Below are 21,865 nucleotides of genomic sequence, written 5' to 3' on the forward strand. Positions count from 1 at the left end.
AGGGCCTGAAACAAAGCATTTGCGTTCTTCAGGGTTGAAATCTTTTCCAGTGACTCGACCTGAATTATCATATCAAGTCCCTTTTACTGGCCATTGGACTCTATTGTGCAAAGGGACTTTTGCCCATTTAATATAAACCATAACTAGTACTTTGAGTTCACAACTTGTGAGATATGACCAAAATGCAACTTTATTTTTGTGTCTCACTGCCATCTAAAAATATATTCAGTGTTGGTTATCTTCCCCTGCCCCTGGATGGAAAGCTGGGTAGAGTTGTATTTTCTGCTCGTTTATAGATAACTGATAGTCCTCTAGTAACTAAATCTCTACCACAGCTTCGTTCCAAAATTCTAATGTTGGGTACAAGATATAAACAAATGCATCAAACTTAACTTGGAAGTAAGGCCTCATCCCTCTCTTCCCTTCTCAGGCTTAAGGTCTGTAATTGGCTTTCCCAGAGGGGATGTGGTTGGCTTAGGCTCACCACTTCCCCATTGACTAGAGGCTCCTTAAGACCCAGCCTGGGTGGAGGTGGGCAGGAAGTAGGGAAAGGGGAAGCCAAGAGCTGGAGCACTCGTTCCTGGAGCTGATGGCTTTGAGCTTGCTGTGCCTGGCCTGTGATTAAAGCAACCCACATGGGTCTTTCCTGAGTCCTTCAGAGTTTCCTGTTAATGGGGACCTCTCTCCCTGAGACTCTGGGTGGGTGCAGTGCTAGTCTACTGGTTGCTTGTAACTCCTTCCCATCCCCTAGAAATCCAGGGTTCACTCCAGACCCTTTAGATGGATCCCAAGATGGCCCCACATCTCGTCCCAGGGAAATCCCACACATCTCTTGCCCCTGAGACTCTGAGAGTGCAGGCCCATGCAGCCCCCTCCATGCTATCCCAGGATGGAGCTTTAGCTTTCCCAGGACCACCTAACTGCAGTCTCTGGGAAGCCCCTCTTGCTGAGTTTGAGATGAGGGAATTGGCAACCCCACACTCCAAAGAAATTTTCTCATACATCCTCCCCTTCCTCCACTCTCTGACTCCTTATTTTTAGCCTCAGCCTGGACCCTTAGGTCCAGGGAGTCTGTATGTTTCTTTGTAACTGGCCCTATGGAGACTTTGCCTCATCTTCATTTTGGAACTGATGATTATACAATTACCATCTCAGTTGAAACTTCAGTTTAAAAACCTGTCGTACAGTCAATTACTAACTATGGTCTTTGCACCCTAGGATCTTGGGCTAAAATAGACCTTGTAAGCACACTACTGGAACGTGAAGCTGGCCGGCTCAGTTGGCCAGGAAATGTCTGCCAGGCAAGTCAGAACGATTGAAAAGAATGGCAAGGGCAGAATTATAGGCAGCAGTTATTTAAAAGCAATAAAACTGTCCAGCTTACCTCACTGAAGGGCACGACATGGGAAAGTCTTGAGGATATCATAGCAATGGCCTATTATATTGACCTGGCTGTTCCTCCATGGTTACCTGATGGCTATTTAACCGAATTTGACATAGTTAAGCTTATAAGTGGAATTATTTTAGAAACAAAATTGTTGACATTTCTTATACCTTAGAAAGATTAAAGAGGAAAACATTTAGTCTCTAACATGTATAAAGCACTTTATAGTTTCTAAACTGCTTTCATTTGGAGCATTTCCTTTTTATTGTTTTATTTAGAGTTTACAGTAAGCCTGAGAGGTCGTTGGTTTGGGGATTATTATCCCAATTTGAGAGTGGACAAAACTGAGGTTCAGAGAGGGTAAGTGACCTGCCCACAGTCACACAGCTAGTAAAGTGATCTGAGACCTGGTGTTTTTGATGCCCAGGTCCCATGTGCCATACACCATTGTACACATGGAAATGTAATTTTTCAGGCTGAGGCCTCTTGTTCACAGCATTGAGCGGTACCTCCTAGGCTGCCGATGCTGTTAAGATATGCTCTTCATTTTCTCCCCTCACTTATCTCAAAGTATATCCTGTGTGGGGCTATAGGGAGCAAGAGGAACTTAAGAATCTTTACATTCACTTGAAAATGTCTGCTGGATTTCTGGATTTGGGGTTAAGGTGAGAATTATATAGGTCGTAGAGCAGGTAATAATATAATTTTACGTACCCTAAGTACAACAGAATGATAGCTACTTTCAACCACAGACGACCAGTGTGTTTTATAGTTTATACTAGTTTACATTACATATACTTCATATTTAATATCTATAACCTGTCTTTATTTATACATTAGACATATTCTTGAAAAGATACAAGTTAAATAAATACTTCTTTCATGCTCACAATTCCTTCAATGGTTTTTATGACCATAACAAAGATGTGACTCACAGAGAAAAAAAAAATTGCTTCTGGCTTGAAATAAAAACCACCAGTTTAGAATTCTAATATTCCGTTTGAGATACTTTCTGCTTTTGCCAATATGGAATCTCGGTGCTTTAATTATTTTTATCACGTAATCCCTGTGAGGCGTTCATCAAATTGATAGCCTATGCAGACTTTGCATGCAGATTTAAAGGTACAAATACATTAGAATGCAACTTGGTGAAAATTTACAGTGCAGTGGAAGTTAACTAATTTCATGGAACTGGATAGACACAAGACTGTGGAAAGGTCCTAAAATGTATTCACTGAAAAAAGAATTACATGAAAAGTCTATTTCAGCTCTAATCTCAGCTCTAATCTGTGCACCTTCGGTCTTTGCCTTTAAACACATTATCTTACCATGGAACCTGCACCACCTGGGCCACGTTCTGCAGGAGCAGCCAAGTCAAGCATTGCTGAGGATGCTAACAAAGAGGGTCCATTTAATTACCAGGTGATTACAAAGAGTCTCTAACTACCTGGTATTTCATTGGACGGGAGAGGGTTCTAGTTTTCAGGGATTGAGTCAGGAGTCTTAGCTACAAATTGCTTCATCTTAAAACAACTGCTGAAGTACCTCCTGTAGAAGAGACCATCAGAAACCCCCATTCTTTGTCAAGCTCACCTGTGAGGCATTCCTAAGTGAGGATGCCTATATCTTTTGGAAGCTTTCAGCTGTGAATAACAGGACACTCTATGAAAAGTAGCTTAAATACCAAGGACATTTATTATGTTGTTTAAATCTCAAAGCGGGCTATTTCAGGGTTGGCCCTGAAACTCAGGGATGGCATTAAGGAGTGTCAGTCATGCCTCCTCCCCACACTGTCACAAGACAGTGGTGGCAGCACTGACCTATGCGTTCTCACATGATAGCGTCTCAGAGCAGGGAAGAGAGAGAGAAGGGGCAGAGCGCTCTCCATACACTCTTTACACCAAGAAGGAAAAAAATGTCCCAGCAACGCCTCAGCTGTGTTCTCCTTACACTTCATTGGCCAGAACTGTGTCACGTGTCCCCACAGCAGTTGCTGGCAGAGAGGAAGAGGATGACTACGACTATGATTGATTTAGATCAATCGAGTTTCATCCCCTGGGGGTTGGGGGAGGAGCCCATCTTCTCTCAGTATTTTGCCACCACAACCTGAACCAAACTGGAGGCTCTTCAGCAGGGAGAAGGGGCAATGGCTGTTGGGTAGATGCTGACAACGTCTGCCACAATGTCTGGGTGAACTAATGAAGAATGTCTCCTGATAGGCAAGAGATTTTTGAAAGTTGCTCGTCCTGACTGGAACGAGAGAACCAAAAGAGTAATGCCCAGGCAGGGTGCTCTGGTGCCAAGTCCTGAAGTGAGGCTGTGGTCCCTGGTCTCACTGCTGCCCAATCGTGGCTGCCATTAGAATCACCCAGAGAGCTTCAAAAAGCATCTCTGGGGACTTCCCTGGTGGCGCAGTGGTTAAGAATCCGCCTGCCAATGCAGGGGACACAAGTTCGATCCCTGGTCCGGGAAGATCCCACATGCCGCGGAGCAACTAAGCCCGTGCGCCACAACTGCTGACCCTGCTCTCTAGAGCCCGCGAGCCACAACTACTAAAGCCCAGGCACCTAGAGCCCGTGCTCCACAACAAGAGAAGCCACTGCAATGAGAAGCCCGCGCACCGTAACGAAGAGTAGCCCCCGCTCGCCACAACTAGAGAGAGCCTGCGCGCAGCAACGAAGACCCAATGCAGCCAAAAACAAATTAATTAATTAATTTTTTAAAAAAGCATCTGTGCCCAGCACCAACCCCGATGTTGGTCCAGTTGCTGGGGGAGGGGAGCACAGGGCAAAGGGTTCGGCGTTTTTTAGAGCTGCCGAGGAAGCTATAACATGCAGCAACCAGCATGGAGAACCCCAGCCCTAGTGAAGGTCAGAGCTCCCCTGTCTGAAGGCCTCAGCCAGGATCCAAACAGGAGGCAGAGATGTCCCAAGAATCCTTGGCTTCAGAGCAGAGGAAAAGAGAGAACTCTTACGATGCATGACTCAGAGATGAGTCTCAGAGACTCAGGGTGCTATCCTTGATGTCCCCCCACCCTGTTACCATGCCATCTTGGCACTTTTTATATCTACTCTCCACCTGGTCCCTCTGACCCCACTCCATTCTCCTCCTGCTCCAAGTTCATCCTACAGGCAGCACCCAAAGTAACGGTCATAGACCACAGTCCTGGATGTGCCTGTCTCTGCTCACAAGCTCTCAATGTCTGCCCATCGACCACCAAAGTATATCCCAGATCCTCTGGGCTCTGTACTGCAGCTGCTGTTTCTACCTTTTTATAATAACTAGGATTTATTTGGGGGGTATAACAGCACTTAGCCATGTGGTAAGTGCTTCGATGACTTTAAACTGGCAAATCTTTCAACCCTGAAGTTCTACAATTATTCTCATTTTACATGCAAGGAAACTGCCCAGGTCACACAGTTGGTAAAAATGGTGGATCTAGGACTCAAGCCCTGCTAGTGTGATTCTGGAGGCCATGTTCCTACACATACCGTGTACTCAGACAGACCGGACTGCTGCCATTCCCTGGACACTTCTACAGCTCCCCACCTCCTTGCCTTGGCTTTGAATGGTCCCTTGCCCTTAGAAAGCCAGGGCACTGGGTAGGGATGTTTAGGCACTCCTCTGGAAGGACTGCAAGGTGGAACTTACCTTGGGGTAGCCCACAGGAGAGAGGAAGACGATGACATGTATCTGCTCATTCCCTCCTGCCTCCTGTTGTCCACTGGTCAGGTTCATGGTGCATCTAGTCAGGACACCTCTGTGGCTTTCTGTACAATGCCCTGTGGCCCAGGAAGAAGAGCAGAAATAGTGTGTATGGGGACGACCAGGACCGGCGTTGGCCCAGAGGATGAAGTCTGAAGCTGAAGGGACGGGCTACAGGTCTAGGCTGTATGGGGGAGTAAAGGGAGAGGAAAGTGTGCTGGTCTGAAGGCTTGGGGGAGGGTAGAGGGCAGAGGTCACGCCAGGGCACAAAGCAGATGGGGAGGCTTGAGGGAGAGAATGAGGCGTGTGCTGCGGTAGAAAGAGTCCTGGACCAGGAGTCAGGAGACCTGGCTTCAAATGCTGCCCCTGCCGCTCCTTAGCTTCGGCACGTCACCGAATAGCTGTGCTTTTCTCACCGGTGAAATGTGGAGGGTGAACTACATGACCCTCGAGATACAGCCAAGCTCTAGCGTTCCATGGCAAGAGGTTGTAGTCAGAGAGAGGGCTGAGGGCTAGAGATTTTAGAAGTGGCTCAGTTGTGAGAGCCAGACAATGAGGTCCAAGGTGTGGCCTGGCTGGCCACTGCCCCGGGGACAGTCAGGGTGGCCGGGGGCCTAAGGAGGCCAGAGGAAGTGCTGACAAGGCAGGGACAGAGGGAGAGAAGAACTTGACCCGTCAAGTAGTTTGTTCCTCAAGACTCTCGTGCTAGTAACACCCGTGTACAGGTGTCTCCCCGCAGAACCTGGCAGCCCCAGAGAAGGCTGTGACTCCAGGGCTTGAGGCTCTAGGAGAGAGAGGCTTCTCAGCTCTCTTGGGTGATGATGGCAATGAGTTGCCCTGAGAAGGAGCCCCCTAACCAGTCTGGAGGCCCGTGGGCCTAGAGGAGCCCACCCAGGAGGCTTACTTTGCCACGTCTTGGGGCTCTCAAATTCAGTTTGTTTGATTTTCAAAACAATGTACTTCTGTACTGAGTTATCAGCCCAGGAATATATTATCTTGGCAATATGACAAGAAGGAAAATTTAAATAGAGGGAAAAAAGTTTAATTTAGCTGTGGGAATTCAGGTGATCAAGGAAATGTAGAGTTTCAGCATGCAGGCAGAAGGAATCCTAGCAGGTCCCAAATCTAGCTGATAGTATCTGAGCTGCTAATAGCAATATCTTTAAGAGCTAAAGATGCTAAGCACCTATGTTCATTGAGATGAGAAGAATCATACAATTCTTTATACTATTCAGATAAAAGATATTACATAAATTGGGTCCACAATATTATCTACCAGGGATGCAAAAGTAAAAGCCACAAACCAATGAAAACCTCATCATAATCACTGTGTACTTGCAAAGCACTTTGCATCAGAGCCCCAGACACTTCACATTTCATAGAGCTAAATACACACACATACACACACACACACACCCCAGTACATGTGAAACAGGAAATCTGACAATGATGGATTTTGTTAGTGTCAATGTCATTGTCCTGGCTGTGACGTTGTACATAGTTCTGCAAAATGTTACCACTGGGAAACTGGGTAAGGGGTACACAGGACCTCTCAGGGCCTCACTATGTCGTTTCTTACAACTGTATGTGAATCTATCTACAAGACCTCAAAATAAAAAGTTTAAAATAAACCACTTCACCCTCTCACTTCCTACTTCATCTCTACAAGGCTCATAAAATGAAAAGCTATGATGCAAACACAGAGGAAATATAAATTCAGAAATAAACAGGATGATTATCCCATGATGCAGTGTGGATAAAACAATTTCTGTCTGAACTTGCATTGCATTGCAAAACAGTGCATTGGCCTTGACTGATCAAGAAACGTGAAGTTTCAGCACTGAAAGTCTCAGTGAAATTATTCTTTCTGGGTGTTTTCTAAGTTCACACCCAGAGATTGTTAAAATAAACGGTGTGTCAATCAGGTTAGTTGTTTTTTTTTTTTTTAAACTTCATTGTGACAGTTCTTATTAGGGTATGGATAGAAACAGAAGCTTTTCAATTTTTTAAACCATTTTGATCTTGAGAGCTCAAACTCAAACTAAGAGAAGGAATTTTTGGCATAGATGGCAGTGTTCGAAGCAGCTCATTTTCTACTAGGAGTGGAGACCCCCTGGCTCCTCCAGGCCCCTGCTACTCTCTGCCCATTGGCTGCAGCTGCTCCAGACCCCCCACTGGTCCCACCTTCCCCTGCCCTCTAATTAAGCTGCAGGGGCCAAGCCCCCAGCCAACCATTGCTCACCACGCACTGTGCCACCTCCTGTTTCAGCCTAGCACCCAACACTAAAGATCTGCCAGGCTTTGCACTAAGTGGCTTAAGTTCTTAGGAAGCCATGTGATTGCATCTTGTACCAGCTGGTCTCCTAAAGCAGCTCCAGACAGAGCACACTGTAGTTCTCTGGCCAGGACACACTCTGAGGTCATGATTTGCCATGAGGAAAGCTCATCCGGCATGGAACAGCATCATTTCATGTTCCCTGAGCCCTCAGTACAGGTGTCCCACACCCAGATAGTCCTTGTTTTCAAGAACCTCACCAAAAAGAAAGATTAATGCCTCTGTAGCAAGTTTTTAAAGATGCTCCAAACCATCTCTTTTTTGGTTATTATTTTTCTCACTGTATATTATACTTCTTGTTCATTTGGGTCCTAGAGAGGAGAACCCCAAGGAGAAGAGAATGGAACTGCGTAGCTAGCAGGATGGTAAGCACTTGAGAGCAGAGGGTTTGTCCCTCTCGCTCACCTTTGGGTATCCTTGATACGAGAATGGTAGCCAGAACATATAGATGTTTAATCAATACTTGTTGAATAAATGAACAAGTGAATGTGGGCTTGAGAAGATGATATTCAGGGCCAGAGTGTCATGATGTGTACCCTGTATGTTCCACGGTATCAGTCCACTGACAGTCACCCCCAGCGCCCTCTAGCCCCGCCTACCGCCAGTCTCTTGTCAGTTATTTCTGGGAGTGCCTATGGCTGTGCATTCTCACCTGTGATCAGAAGCAAGTCCCATCACGCTCCTCAGCTCACGCCATCTCAGGGGCTCCTCACTGCCCCAGCTGTGGGAGCCCTTTCTTTGGGAGAGTGTGGTCTTCCCTCCTGCCCACTGGTGCCAGCCTGGAGTGGGAGCGTTGGGGTGGGCTCTCCTGGTCCTCTGTGCACCTCGTCTCCAGGGCCCCGGGCCAGCACCGCTTCCGCCCAGAGCCTCACACAGCCATTCACAAACAGAGGATCCTCACTTCTCACCTGCTCCTCCCTCGGGGGCTCAAAACCGGTCCACAGGCCTGGCTAAGGGTCAGAACCCCTTCATCCCTCTTTTTCTTACTTCTCTATTCCTTTTGGCACCAACAAACTCCTTCCTTTCCCATCAGTGTCAGTGTGAGCCAAAAGCTCTCCTGCAAATCGGCTCCTGCAGACAGGCACCTGCAGGGGTCGCCAACCTCCCAGGTCTCCAGTTAGCAGAAGCCTGGTGTGAACTACCCAGGAAAGAGCCTTGGGCTTAGGGCCTGGAGTCTGAGGTCAAGCCTCACATCTTTCCCCTGACTGCTTTGTAACGTGGGAGAAAGAATCTATGGGAGTTTCTTGGGCCTTCCTTTCTGGGTGTGTGAAGGAAAGTGGGTTCCAACAGTCTGTGGTACCATGAGCTATTTGAGGGAGAAGAAAGTGAAGGCAAGAGGCCTGGGAAGGAGCTGGAGGCATGGGAAATCAATGGTTAGCCAGGAAAGGCATGTAAGAGAGCGCCCCTCTGGTCATGGGGAGGAGATAGCCCACCCTAGGAGCTAACAGGGGTAGCTTTTGTAGCAAGTGCAGAGATAAAAGGCACCTCTTAGGTAGGGTCACCTCTTAGGTTCCTGGAGCTTCCACGGGATGAAAAGCAGATGTCGTTCTTTTGTGCAGTCATACAGGATGGCTGGCCCCACTCCTAGTCAAGATTATTTTTTTCCTTTGTTGCTTGTGTTTTTTGGTGTCGTATCTAAGAACCTATTGCCAAATCCAAGGTCATGAAGATTTTTTCCTCTTTTCTTCTAAGAGTTTCATAGTTTTAACTCTTACATTTAAAAGTCTTTGGTCCATTTTGAGTCAATTCTTGTATGGTGTAGGTAATGGTCAAACTTTATTCTTTTGCACATGACTGTCCAAGTTGTTCCAGCTGTTGAAGAGAGGTGAGAGACTTTTTCTGAGGCAATGATAACATTGTGTCACTTAAATGTCCTTTGATCTAGGGCCAAGGGAACCTGAGTAAAGGTTTTCAGGAAAAGGGCCTGTAAGATTCTGAGGGCATGAGCTCACCAGAGAGTGACTGTGCAGTGGTTGCTATAACGCATTGAAGGAACAAATTCCTTTCCTTCTCAGCGAGAACAGCTTCCGCAGACACCTGAGGCTGGCAGGAGGGTGGGGGCAGTGACAAAGGGCAGGTGGCTTTCGGGCAAAAGGTCAAACTATATGGAGGCAGCAATGGCAGACTGAGCCACCAGGGGGCAGAGCAGAGGAGGGTACCAAGTGGGAGCACATTAAATGGCTACCATTGATGCAGGTTTTATCCAGAGGGTCATCTGGGAGGGGAAGAAACGAACTTAGAGGACATGGGTTACAGCATTTCCATTGGTGGGCACTTGGAGCCAAAAACTATTTTTGTTACTTTTTTGTTTGTCCTCCCCCAGGATGGCAAGGCCTGGAAAAGCAAGAGTTACAATTAGTCTCCCTTTTCAAAGTGCAGTTCAAAAAAGAACATTCTGTTTTCCAGGACCCCAGCTTTCTGTGAGAAATTCTATACTAGCATTCCAAATTAAGCAATGTTTGCCAAAATGTAAATTTCTTTTAACGGCTAATTTTTTTTAAAAAGTGACTGTTTATGTTTGCAGCAGAGAAAATAAGAGAAAAAGAGGAATAATTTATCTAAAAAATAGCAGTTCTATTTTCGGGAGGGATGCTACAGAGAACTAATGCAGTTCTGTAATATTAATCTATTTCAAATTTTTCAAATGTCAAAACTACAGTTTATATTGACTGCCACAAATTCAGTGAACACTTTTAATTATGCACTAAGCAGAAAATTTGAAATTAAATGTTCAGCAATGTTCAAATAAATGAAGAAGTCCCCTCCCCCAGGCCATCCTTTGACATAACTAGGACAATCCAATATAATAACCCTCTAAAAGGATTAATTCTGCCTAAAACCAGCTCCTGAAAACAACCACATGGCACCTTCTGAAACATTCTTGACAATATGCACACCATTATTACATTTACAACCCATGAGCCTGCTGCTGACTCTGTCTTGGAACATTCTATGATAATGCTGAACGAGGGAGTCTTCACGATCAGAATTGTAGGAAAACCTCAATAGTAATTAAAATATACAAAATAAAAGAGCAATAAGGTTACATTTTGCTTCTATTAAATTAATAAGATATTTTAAACACACTCGTTGCTGGAGATGGTGTAGCAAAACGGGTCCACATGTACTGTGATGATGGCAATGCAAAACAGCAATGCCAGGCAAAGCCATTCAAAATGTTTACCTGATTCAGTGATTTGCATTATTCAGAGGAAGAACAATGTTTTGCACCTGCTTAATGCAAAATTAATAGAAGAAAGTTTGTAAGCTTGGAAGCCTCCTAAATATCTAGTGAGTGTAGTTGGTGGTTAGGTAAGATATGTTGTACCCACTTAGTGAAAGGCATTGGTATATGCAAATAATAGTGTTAAGAGGCACAAGGAGTTCTGTCAAGGCAGCAGGAGGGGCAGAAATGTAAGTACAGTTTTTCCTTCTGTTGTTGAAAGTTTCATTAATGTTACCATAAATTTATTTGTTTAATAAAAATGTTAAATAAATTGCAAGGAAGGTTCATTACCTTCTAGTTATTTGTAAGAGGATACAGAATCATGCATATACAGCATCTCTTTTTTTTAACCATTTTATTTATGCTTGGCTTGACTTGGCTAGACTGGTCTGTGGTTTCTTCCACACAGTATTAAGTTACACCTACCCATTAGGCCAAGGGGGAAAATTCTCAGGGTATGGAGCCATTTAGAACTGCTTAAAAAGACAGGCAGTAAGAGCAGACTTCCAGAAAAAGGTAGTAATCCTTGAGTTATCCCAAGGAGGACAATGGAGAAAGGAAGCCAGGTTCAGCAGCAGGGCATCGTAAGTGGGGTGCACCCCATAGAATACAGCCCCCTGGTGTTTTGCAGTGCTGACTACCTACTGATCCCCTGCTGGAGCAGACATGGTTTTGCCTACCCAACAGCTATTCTTCACTTCTTCCTTGCAGAGTTCCTGGTGATAAACAACAGCACCAACTCAAGCTAGTTTAAGCTAGAAAGGGGTTTCTTTAAGGACACAGGGAGCTCACAGAATCCCCAGGAGGGCTGGAAAATCAGGCTTGAAGACTATATAACCTGGAACGATACCCAAATTATACCACCAGATTGCTCCAGTGGAGACCCGTGGCCATTGCCACCTATAACGTGGATGCAATGCGCGAGATGTTACCACTCAGCTGTTTCAGAAAACTGCATTGTCTATCTGAAATGCTCCTCCAGCTTCACTGGAAAAAGGAATCTGCCTGGCATCTAATCCCTCACTTTGCTCGGTTCTAAATCCAAGTCTTGTGCAGGTGTATCTGGTTGGTGGAGTTCAGGTAACATACCTGCACCCAAACTTACCTACCAACTGGGAAGGTGAGTTCTGCTTCCATCTGGGACTCATCATGTGGGAAATTTCTCAACTATAGGGAGCCACAAATGTGACGTGTCCACAAAACTTAACCCAACTTTGTCTAGTTGTCCATTTTACTTTTTGTGGCCATGAGCTCTGGGGCAGGCTGGCCCCATTCCCAGCTATCTCGATTAAGCCAGTTGTGGAAATGCCATTTTCCTTCATGGTAACTGGCCAAAAAAGTTGTGTGACCCAATTCTGACCAATGAGGCATGAAAAGACATCTGCTGAGGGGCTTCTGAGAAAGGTTTCTTATAGCTCTTACAGAGAGACACAAGGACACAGTAATCCCTTTGTTCTGCCTCTGGATAGTGTGTGGAGATTTTAACTCTGGAGCTGCTGCCACCATCCAGTGACTGACCCACTTAAAATGGCAGAGCAGAAAGATGGAATTCATGTGGATCCTTGATAACATTGCTTAGCCACTGACTCAACCCATCCTATCTCAGGACTACTTGCTATGTGAAATAATACTTTTTTGTATTGTCTGAGCCAGTTGAGGTTTTCCTTGCAGCCCAAAGTATCCCGATCTACCCACTCTGCCCACTATTGCAAGGATGATTGAGAATGAGTGGGAACACAGGCATGGTCATCTTCTTGTACTGGAGGAGCCTGAGGGTGTATCCGTGAAAATGAAATGGATGGGTAACATGTGGCCATATTAGGAAAGTCCCTTCTGAAGAGCTTTCCCTCTCAGAAGTGGACCCATCCATCCCCCGACTGCAACAACATCCTACTTCCTTTTGTGAATTTCATTTCCTCCAGTATGTTCAGTAATCGAAGACACTCTGTCCTGACACCGAGAAGGCTGAAGGAGTTCCTGGAGGTTCCTTCTGGCACAAACCTCCTGTCACAACCCCGCCCGCATCCCCCTCACTCCAACAGCCAGGGGCAGGCTCAGGCCTAAGCTCAGTCAATCAGACTCTTTCTCTCAAGACTTGATCTCTCCGACCAAATGACTCAACGACGGAAAATAGTAGTAGGTATTCATTCATTCCAAAAAACTCTCACTCCAGCCCTACTCCCTGGCCAGGACTGCTGAGTTGTTCCTGCTGCCTGGTTGCCCAAAGCTACCCTGGAGGGATATCTGTTCTGTCTCTAAAACCACCGAGCTCCCAGGAAACAGAGATTTCAAAACCACCCCAGTAGCCCAGCCAGAGACCTTCCAGTGTGAAAGCTTATACACTTGAAGAAAATACAAATTAAAACGTTACGAAAAGTTGGTTCTACAACGCCACCTCTTTCTCTAAGGATTGCTTCAGTGAACTTATGCTGAAATGTTCTTTATGCATGAAAGCCATCCTATTTCTTCTCCTTCTGGCCCCCCACCCCAAAATTGTGGTTTTAAATTATGAAATAAAAAGGCTGATATAAAAAACAAGCTGCTAAAATTAAACTCATCAAGAAGTTTACAGATGACGCAACTGTTCATGAAGCATTTCTGTTTATAAATTTCAGAGAATATTGGAATCCTGGATCTTTGCTTGTTGGAAACTTGAAGACAATTATTGGAAATATTTTTTAAAGTATTTTATTTCCAGGAACTGTAATACTGAGTAACATGTGACATCCAAGGGCAAGAGAAATAAATATTGAGTATGTGGAGGAAAAAGAAAACCATTTTATCTCTTCATCTGGAACATTTTTCTTAACATAAATTTTTTAAATTGTGGTAAAATACACATAATATTCTAACCATTTTAAAGTGTATAGTTCAGTAGAATTTTTAAAAAATTAGACAATTGAATGTTTTGGGTTTATCAAATTATATGCTCATACAACTTGCTACCATGAACACTTGTGAATTTTCTCATAAAATTAGAATTCTTTAGTCTGCTGTCTGCAGAAATGTTAGTTATAAAGTTTAGTACTGAGACTGCATTACAGTGATGACCTCTCTTCTATTTTTGAACATTGAAACAAATGAAAATGATCCAAGAAATAAAGAGAAACACATTCATGATGAAAGCCACTTAATTTCTCATTTTTAACCTCCAGCTAATTAAAAATACTAGATAATGTTCAGTGGGTCTTGCTGTAGTCAAAAGGAATTATATATTAGCTCCTATATTTTTTAAAACTTCTATTATGGAAAATTTCCAATGCATACAAAGTGAACAGAAAATGAACCCCCATGTACCCAACCTCCAGCTGCAACAATTATTAATATTCTGCCATTCTTGTTTCATCTGTATCTCCACTGCCCCCCCCACACGCTCAGTTACAATTGTTATCGTTCATTCTTTTAGGTAATTTCTACACATTAAAACACACAAATCTTAACCGTGTAATACTGGCAAACAAACACTCCCACATAACCTCCAGCCCTATCACAATACAGAACTTTCCCATCTCCTCAGAAAGTTCCCTCATGTCTCCTCTTAGTCATTCCCCAATCAGAGATAAGCCACTGTTTTGATTTTTTCACTTTTGATTATTTTTGCCTGTTCTAGAACTTCACATAAATGGAACCATCCTCTTTCAATGTGCCTTCTTCCACTCGGCACAATATTTGTGAGGGTCACCCATTTTGTTGAGTAATTCCTTCTCAATTACTGCTGCGAGGCATCGCATTGTGAGAATACTGGTTCTTAAGTGGGAGGACCATTGTTAGATAGGTCTTACTATCTGGTTGATGGACAGTGAGTTGCTTCCAGCTTTTGGCTATTGTTAAAAAAAAAAGCTGCTATGAACATCCTTGTACAAGCGGGTTTTTTTTGTTGTTTGTGTGTGAGTGTGTGTGTGTATGTTTTCATTTCTCTTGGATAATGCCTAGGAATGGAATTGCTAAGTCAAAGTGTAGCTCTGTTAATTGTATGACACTGTCAAGCCATTTTCCAAAGTGGTTGTACCATTTTATAGTCCAACATATATCCAACTTTATACATCAACATATGAGAATTCCAGTTACTCCATATTCTCACTAACGTTTAGCTTTATAAATCTTTTAAATTTTAGCAATTCTGTTGGGTATGTGTTGGTATCCCATACCAAACTCTGCCAGCTAACTCTTTGACCCAGTGAGACTGTGGATTTTTGCTGCCTCTGAGCTGCACAGAGATTGGGAAGTTATCAAAAGCAAATAGCTGCTGCAAATAGCAAATCTTACCATGGTAGATTCTTGTCTAGTTTCTCTCAGCTTTTGATTATTCTTCAGTGCTTTCTGATAGTCATTTTCATTAAAAATTTTTTTCCCCAATATTATAGTTATTATTTGGGAAGGCTTGTCTAACCAAAGTACTCTGTCACTATTGGTGATTATTTTAAAACATGTTCAAAATATTGGGAATTGTTTATTGAGAAGCTCAAAATTACCCAGATGGTCATATCTGGAACCTAGCTATACATAGGGCAAAATACAGCACAATTTGGACCTCAATACAAAAAAGCACAAAGAATGAACATATATCTATGCATATACACACACATATATATATATATCCATTCACAAGGTGCTATCCCATGATGATTGCCACTGACAATTCTGCTCCACTGGCAACTGATGTAGGACAAAGCAGTTTGGGGCAGGTGGGGCACGGACCATCTAAATCTTGAGTGGTTAGCAGTGAGAACTCCATATCCAACCCGTTGGCACAACTAGCCAACCATCAAGCATGTAGCCTTAATTATGAGACAACACCAATAGGAAAGATATATGTGGAAGTTGGACAGTGGAATGATACATGAGCAGACACTGTATACTGTCCAGAAACAGTGCAACTTCAGGCAGGGTGGGAAGAAAATTGCTTTTGAGGACATACAATTTCAAGCATGAAACCAGTTGTTTAGTAGGTTTACATTTGACGAAGGGATGAGGGAGGGAGGGTGACTGATAGCAAAAGAGGGAAGAAAAAGCACTCCTATTACTTTCATGTCCAAATTCCCTAAAGTAACTTCTACTGTTATTCCTCTTTATAAATTAAGACTGAGGCTTAGTGAGGTAACTGCTTAAGTGACTCCAGTGTGTCTCACATATCACTAGGGCAACAGTAGTCAGTTTTTAGAAGCTGGAGGTCAAGTTGCTAAATCCTTTGCCTTTGATGGATGACGAAATGGTCACTAAAGGCATGCAAGACATATAAAGAAGGTATCATTGTTTTAAAATCTCTCACTCTGCTCTACACACACAATCTATTAATCAATCAACCCTCCAGTCAGTTAATTCGAGTTTTAAGTGGGTTAGAAAGCCACTCTTAAAAAAATACAATCTATTCCTGGGTGGCGTATATATCAGTCATGCACATCATTGTATTAATTATTTTACTTACACGGCTATCTGAGAGAGAAGTGTGTCATCTTTCTTTTTTCCCTTTGGAAAAGGAAGAGAGGCAATTTTGGAGCCAGGGCACTTGGCAGAGGACTCTGGGGAAAGCAGGCTGGGGCTTTAGGCACCAGAGAATATCATGGCTTCTGGAGGGCAGGAAGAGGAAAATGTTAATTGTCAAGATGTTAAGGACTCTCGGGCTTCCCTGGTGGCGCAGTGGTTGAGAATCTGCCTGCCAATGCAGGGGACACGGGTTTGAGCCCTGGTCTGGGAAGATCCCACATGCCGCGGAGCAACTAGGCCCGTGAGCCACATGAGCCACAACTACTGAGCCTGCGCGTCTGGAGCCTGTGCTCTGCAACAAGAGAGGCCACGATAGTGAGAGGCCCGCGCACAGCGATGAAGAGTAGCCCCCGTTTGCCGCAACTAGAGAAAGCCCTAGCACAGAAACGAAGATCCAACATAGTAATCAATCAATCAATCAATCAATCAATCTTAAAAAAAAAAAAAAAAGCCTGTGCCTTAAAAAAAACCACATTTAAAAAAAAAAAAGATGTTAAGGACTCTTGCCTCTTTGGACTTTTCTAGGGTCTTTTTGGAGGCAACTCTCATAACTTTGATCCCTACTGATCATGTGATGCTGGCATGGAAATGAGTTCTTCTCCTTTTGACTTATTTTTCTCACCCTCACTGGGTTGACTCTTGAAAAGAATGGGCATTGTGCTTACAGACAGCAGGTCCACAGGCTAAACTGAGGACTCCCCTCTATCCTATGGTTTCAAACACATGTGGCCCATCACGGCAGGCACCAGACTAACTAACCCAAATGAAGAAAACCACTGAGAGGTGGGTGCAGTGCCTGGCACGCAGACACTGAGGAACTAAGCTTTGATACACTGTGAAATTTGCAGTCAGTTGCGTTCCTTTCTTTGCTTTGGTCCCCAGGACACCCAGATCTAAACTCAAAAGTTCAAGAATTTCTGACGTACATTTCTACATACTAACTTTACCTTGGCTTTATCTTTTATTTTTCTTTTTCCCTACCTCTATTTGTTTGTTCTTAGTTTGATATATTGTGTGTATTTGCATAAAGCTGATTCGATTCCTTTTGGGAGTAAGGTGGGGGAAATAAGTAAGTAAGGCCTCTTTAGACTGTCTTTTAATAGCCAGAGTATGCATCATTATTTGGCAAGAAGAACTAGAGCTGTTTGGTATCCTTCATCAAATGAGTTATTGAGCAAGCCGTGAGTCTTGCTTTTAAGTAGGAAAACAATTTTTTTTTTTAATAAATTTACTTATTTATTTTTAAATTTTTGACTGTGTTGGGTCTTCATTGCTGCGCATGGGCTTTCTCTAGTTGCGGCGAGCGGGGGCTACTCTTCGTTGCGGTACGCGGGCTTCTCATTGCGGTGGCTTCTCTTGTCGCGGGCCATGGGTTCTAGATGCACGGGCTTCAGTAGATGTGTCTCCCGGGTTCTAGAGCGCAGGCTCAGTAGTTGTGGCGCACGGGCTTACTTGCTCTGCTTCATGTGGGATCTTCCCGGACCAGGGCTCGAACCCGTGTCCCCTGCATTGGCAGGCGCATTCTTAACCACTGTGCCACCAGGGAAGTCCCTAAGTAGGAAAACAATTTTTAAATGTGCCCATCTCAAAGCCGAGTCTTCTTCTTCTTTTTTTTTTTATTCCTTCCTATTTAGACCAAATTGCTTACTAGCCTTTCTAAAAAAAAAGAAAAAAAAAACTGACTTAATATCTCTCTCCAAGTTTATAAAGGGTCAACAAGCTTTTCTGTAACTTTATGAAAGTTGAAGTTAGAGAAAATGTTTAAATTTGCAGAAGCTTTGTCTTCCAGTTTGCCAAAATAATAAAAGCTTTGTTCTGAAAGTGATTCAATTAAAAGGTGGGCTTACCTGGTAGGTTGTAGAATTCCTGTTGCCTCTGGCTCAAAAAATTAGCACAGGTAACTCCCATGTATGACTGAGGTACAACTATCTTCATAATGTCCTTATAAAAAATTTCTGACCCGCCACTAACCAACATATAGTTATCAGCTCTTAACTATTTCAAGATATTATTCTCAGCACTCAAGGGACTGCAAAGACAAGTAAGCATGGTCCTTGCCCTCCGAGGCCCTACGATGTGTGGTTTGGGAGATGGTTTGTGTGGAGAAATAGGCAGAAAGTTAAGTAAATGCATCTACTGCAAGACAAAATGAGGGCAGTGCCATGAAAAGTGACACACACTGTGAATGCAGAAGAGGACGGGGTCTGGTTTGGGGGCCAAGATGGGTGCTGGCTTCACAGAAGAAGAAGGTGGTTGTTTCCATGTGGGGAACAGTGAGAAAGAACCAGAGAGGCCCACTGAGGCCCTCCATAGAGATCCTGGAACTCGGGGTCGAGGTGTTTGTCCTCAATTTTGCAGTAAGGGCGATGGGGTGTGGGCACTGAAGAATTTGCATCTGACAGCAAGGACATTTTAACTGCATTTTATTTAGATACCACATACCTCCAGATTCGGTTTTGTGGTGGCTTAAGACAAAACATAAAACTGTCTTGTAAAAAAGAAGTGGAATGAAAAGCATAAGTCCCAACTTACACTCCAGCAAACCGATAACGGACCAACCTGTTTGTGAGCTACCATGGCCTTGTTTGGATTCTACAAGGTACCTAAATAACTTGAATCGTGTAGAGAAGTAACCAGAAGTCAAACAACATATTTGGGAGGGCAATTCCTCATAGCTCAGCAACCTGACATTTTAACCTGCCTGCTCTTATTTCAGTTGCCTGAGTTCACCTCCAAGAAGAGCACAGACATTGTAATAGCATTGTTACACAACAAACCTCTTCTGATTTTACCAAATTTTCCCTCTGGCTTGCAACTGTCCTGACATGACCGAATTCCCCATCAGGGGTAGCCCTCAAATTAAACTGCTTCCTTCCCTTCTCCAGCCCCTGAAGTTAAGGAACAATATGTTTCTAATTCCTCTTTTGGGTTTTTAGTCTCAAGTCAATGTTTCTGCTCTAGTTATATTATTGATGTGGCATTTTATGTCCTCAAAATGCCTTGTGGACTTCCTATAAAATAATACCTCTATTAACAAAAAGAATGGTTCCAATGACATTTCCTTGGCAGACATTTTATCAGTAGAGGGAAAAATAAAATCGGGGGAGAGGGCTTCTGTGGTGGTGCAGTGGTTAAGAATCTGCCTGCTTAACGCAGGGGACACGGGTTTGAGCCCTGGGCTGGGAAGATCCCACATGCCACGGAGCAACTAAGCCCGTGCGCCACAACTACTGAGCCTGCACTCTAGAGCCCACGAGTCACAACTACTGAAGCCCGCGCGCCTAGAGCCCATGCTCTGCAACAAGAGAAGCCACTGCAGTGAGAAGCCCGTGTACCGCAAGGAAGAGTAGCCCCCGCTCGCCACAACTAGAGAAAGCCCGCGCGCAGCAACAAAGACCCAACACAGCCAAAAATTAATTAATTAATTAATTAATTTAAAAAAAAATCGGGGGAAAGAGGAGGTAAGGTATAGGAAATAAGGCCAGGAAGGTTGGTAGAAAGAAATCATTAAATATGATCTAAAATGCTGTCACTTGTATGATAATGTATGTGTCTAGGAGTCTCGGGGTCAAAGCAGGCAAGGCAGGGACAGATGTGAGGAGACGGGAAGGAAGTGGGTCTGTCCTTAGGTAGGAAAGTGAACATGAGAGGCTCACAAAAAGAGGCCCAAGTTCCCCCTCTCATCAGCTCTCTTGGGGTCAGGCTCCATCCCGCTGGACCACGCTGATTGGAGGAAGCAGGGGACTCTTAGGCCCTGGTTCACTACCCAGGGTTCTGTAAGGGCCAACCTGTCACCACCAGGCCTGGGACAATTCTGGAGCACCTACTGGCCCATAGCCATTGCCCTGAAAATGGACCTCTCCTCCCCTACCTACAGAGACCTGAAACCCTGTTAAAGAGAGGAAAAAGTTAACGACAGAAGGCTTGAAATGAAAGCTTGGCAGGGTCACACCTTCTGTGGAAGAACTGGTTACCTTAACCTTCCCTACAGCCAAAGGCGGCTACAGGGAACTGGACATTCACCTGGGGGTGGGCTGTCAAGAGAGAGGGAGGAGTTTGTGAAGTGGAGAGCCTGCGACAGAAGAGGGACCTGGAAGGCGTCCCGACTCTGGGGAGTCCCCCCGTTACCCTCAGTGGACCCAACACAGCATGCACCGTGCCGTGGGTTAGCCTAAGGAAGCAGTGCGGGGCCCCAGGACCCTTCTTTTCTTCATTATGTAAGTTCGCCCATTTGGTCTAGCTGTCGGCGTTTCCGGTGGGGCAGAGTCTACAGGTCCTTCAGTCCCTTCAGTCATCTGACAGCTGCCTTCACGGTGACAGCGGAGGTGACGGTGTTGCTCCAGGCACCACAGCACCAGAGCCCCAGCGGCTCACCTCTTCCTTTTGGTTTTGCCACAGAAGGAGCAAGTGTACTTGGTGTGCGGGTTGATTTCAAATTCCTTCACCATCTTCCTGAGGGAGGTGCCATAACCAGCTCCCTACTTGCCAATGACGCGCGCCTTCCTGGCGCCTTCACACACTGCGTCCAAACCCAGAGAGGAAGCAACGCCCTTTACTGCAATGTCGACCGATCACTGTAAATTGACTTCATCCCCAGGAGATTTGATAATTGAAGTAACAAAATTTGCTATTTTTAAAAATGACTTATTGGCCAAATCAGAGGGTGGTATTTCAGTCAATGAGACATTGATAATTGAAGTAACATAAAGTTTGCTATTTTTAAAAATGACTTATTGGCCAAATCAGAGGGTGGTATTTCAGTCACTGAGACATTGATAAACAGACTCAGAAAAAGCAGGAACTGGCACATGCCCAGTTCAGGTGCTGCATGGGGATGGGGCAGGGGCAGGATGAGAATTCTTAGGGAGGAATCCTACCACCCGCTGCTTCGCTAGCAAAGGATACTTCTTTGCTCTACACGCTAGCTCTCCTGCCTCAAAAAGGAGCTGCTTGCTTTACAGAAAATCTCATCGACTATTAGCACATCCTGTGAGGTGTGTATCCTTCTCCTGGTTAGGCAGTGGTCAAGGCCCTGGCCTGAAGCCATACCCCCGCTCAGTACAAAGCTGGGGCTGAAGCAGGCCTGTGAGACTGCGGAACCCTCAGTCCTCACTGCAGTGCACACCCCCAGGACCTCCCCTGTTCCACCAGGACCTGAGGAGGCAGCACGCCGTCTCCAGGGGGAACATCTACCCCTACACCCCACCTCCGAGATGTGAAGGGCACAGCCAGAGAGAGGGTCTAGCTTGCATCTGGAGCACCTTTTTGCCCCCTTGAGCCAGGAGATCTGCCAGGGCCCTAATGTGGCGGGGGACAAAGTGACCCTGCAGCCAAGGCTGTGCGGGGCAGCCTGGCCGGGGCCCAGGGGGAGAGGGTGGCAGAGATTCAGAGGTGTCTGTGATGACCGAGAGGCAAGGGGAGCCCAGATCAACGGGGAGGGGCAGCGGGCCCACAAATAGGCTGAGAAAGAACACACCAGGAATTCACAGGCAGCTGAGACCAGTGAAACATCAAACCAGCCCAGCCACAGCTTAGGGGTCCCGGAGAGTGTTCACACGCACAGACCAGCATAAGGCCGGGGACCCATCCCACCCCCGACTGCCATGACATCCTGGGAGGCCTCTGCTGCCGCCCCTCCGCTAGGCAGCTTCTAAGATAGGAGCAGAGGAGTGGAGGCGAGCCCGGAAGATTGAGCAGCATGGAGACAGAAGTCACCCTAAAGACGGTGCAG

At 45.0% G+C, this 21,865-nt stretch overlaps 1 protein-coding gene across 1 annotated transcript in view; it reads right to left on the minus strand.

Moving 5' to 3' along the window:
- ARMC2 (armadillo repeat containing 2) overlaps positions 1–21,865 on the minus strand; it is a 249,466-nt gene that overhangs the window by 105,520 nt on the left and 122,081 nt on the right. Inside the window, exon 3 of the mRNA XM_036872252.1 lies at positions 5,036–5,166. The gene's annotated coding sequence lies outside the window, so the exon portion shown is untranslated. The remainder of the gene's footprint in view (positions 1–5,035; positions 5,167–21,865) is intronic.

Source organism: Balaenoptera musculus, chromosome 12, assembly GCF_009873245.2.
Source record: "Balaenoptera musculus isolate JJ_BM4_2016_0621 chromosome 12, mBalMus1.pri.v3, whole genome shotgun sequence".
NCBI lineage: Eukaryota > Metazoa > Chordata > Mammalia > Artiodactyla > Balaenopteridae > Balaenoptera > Balaenoptera musculus.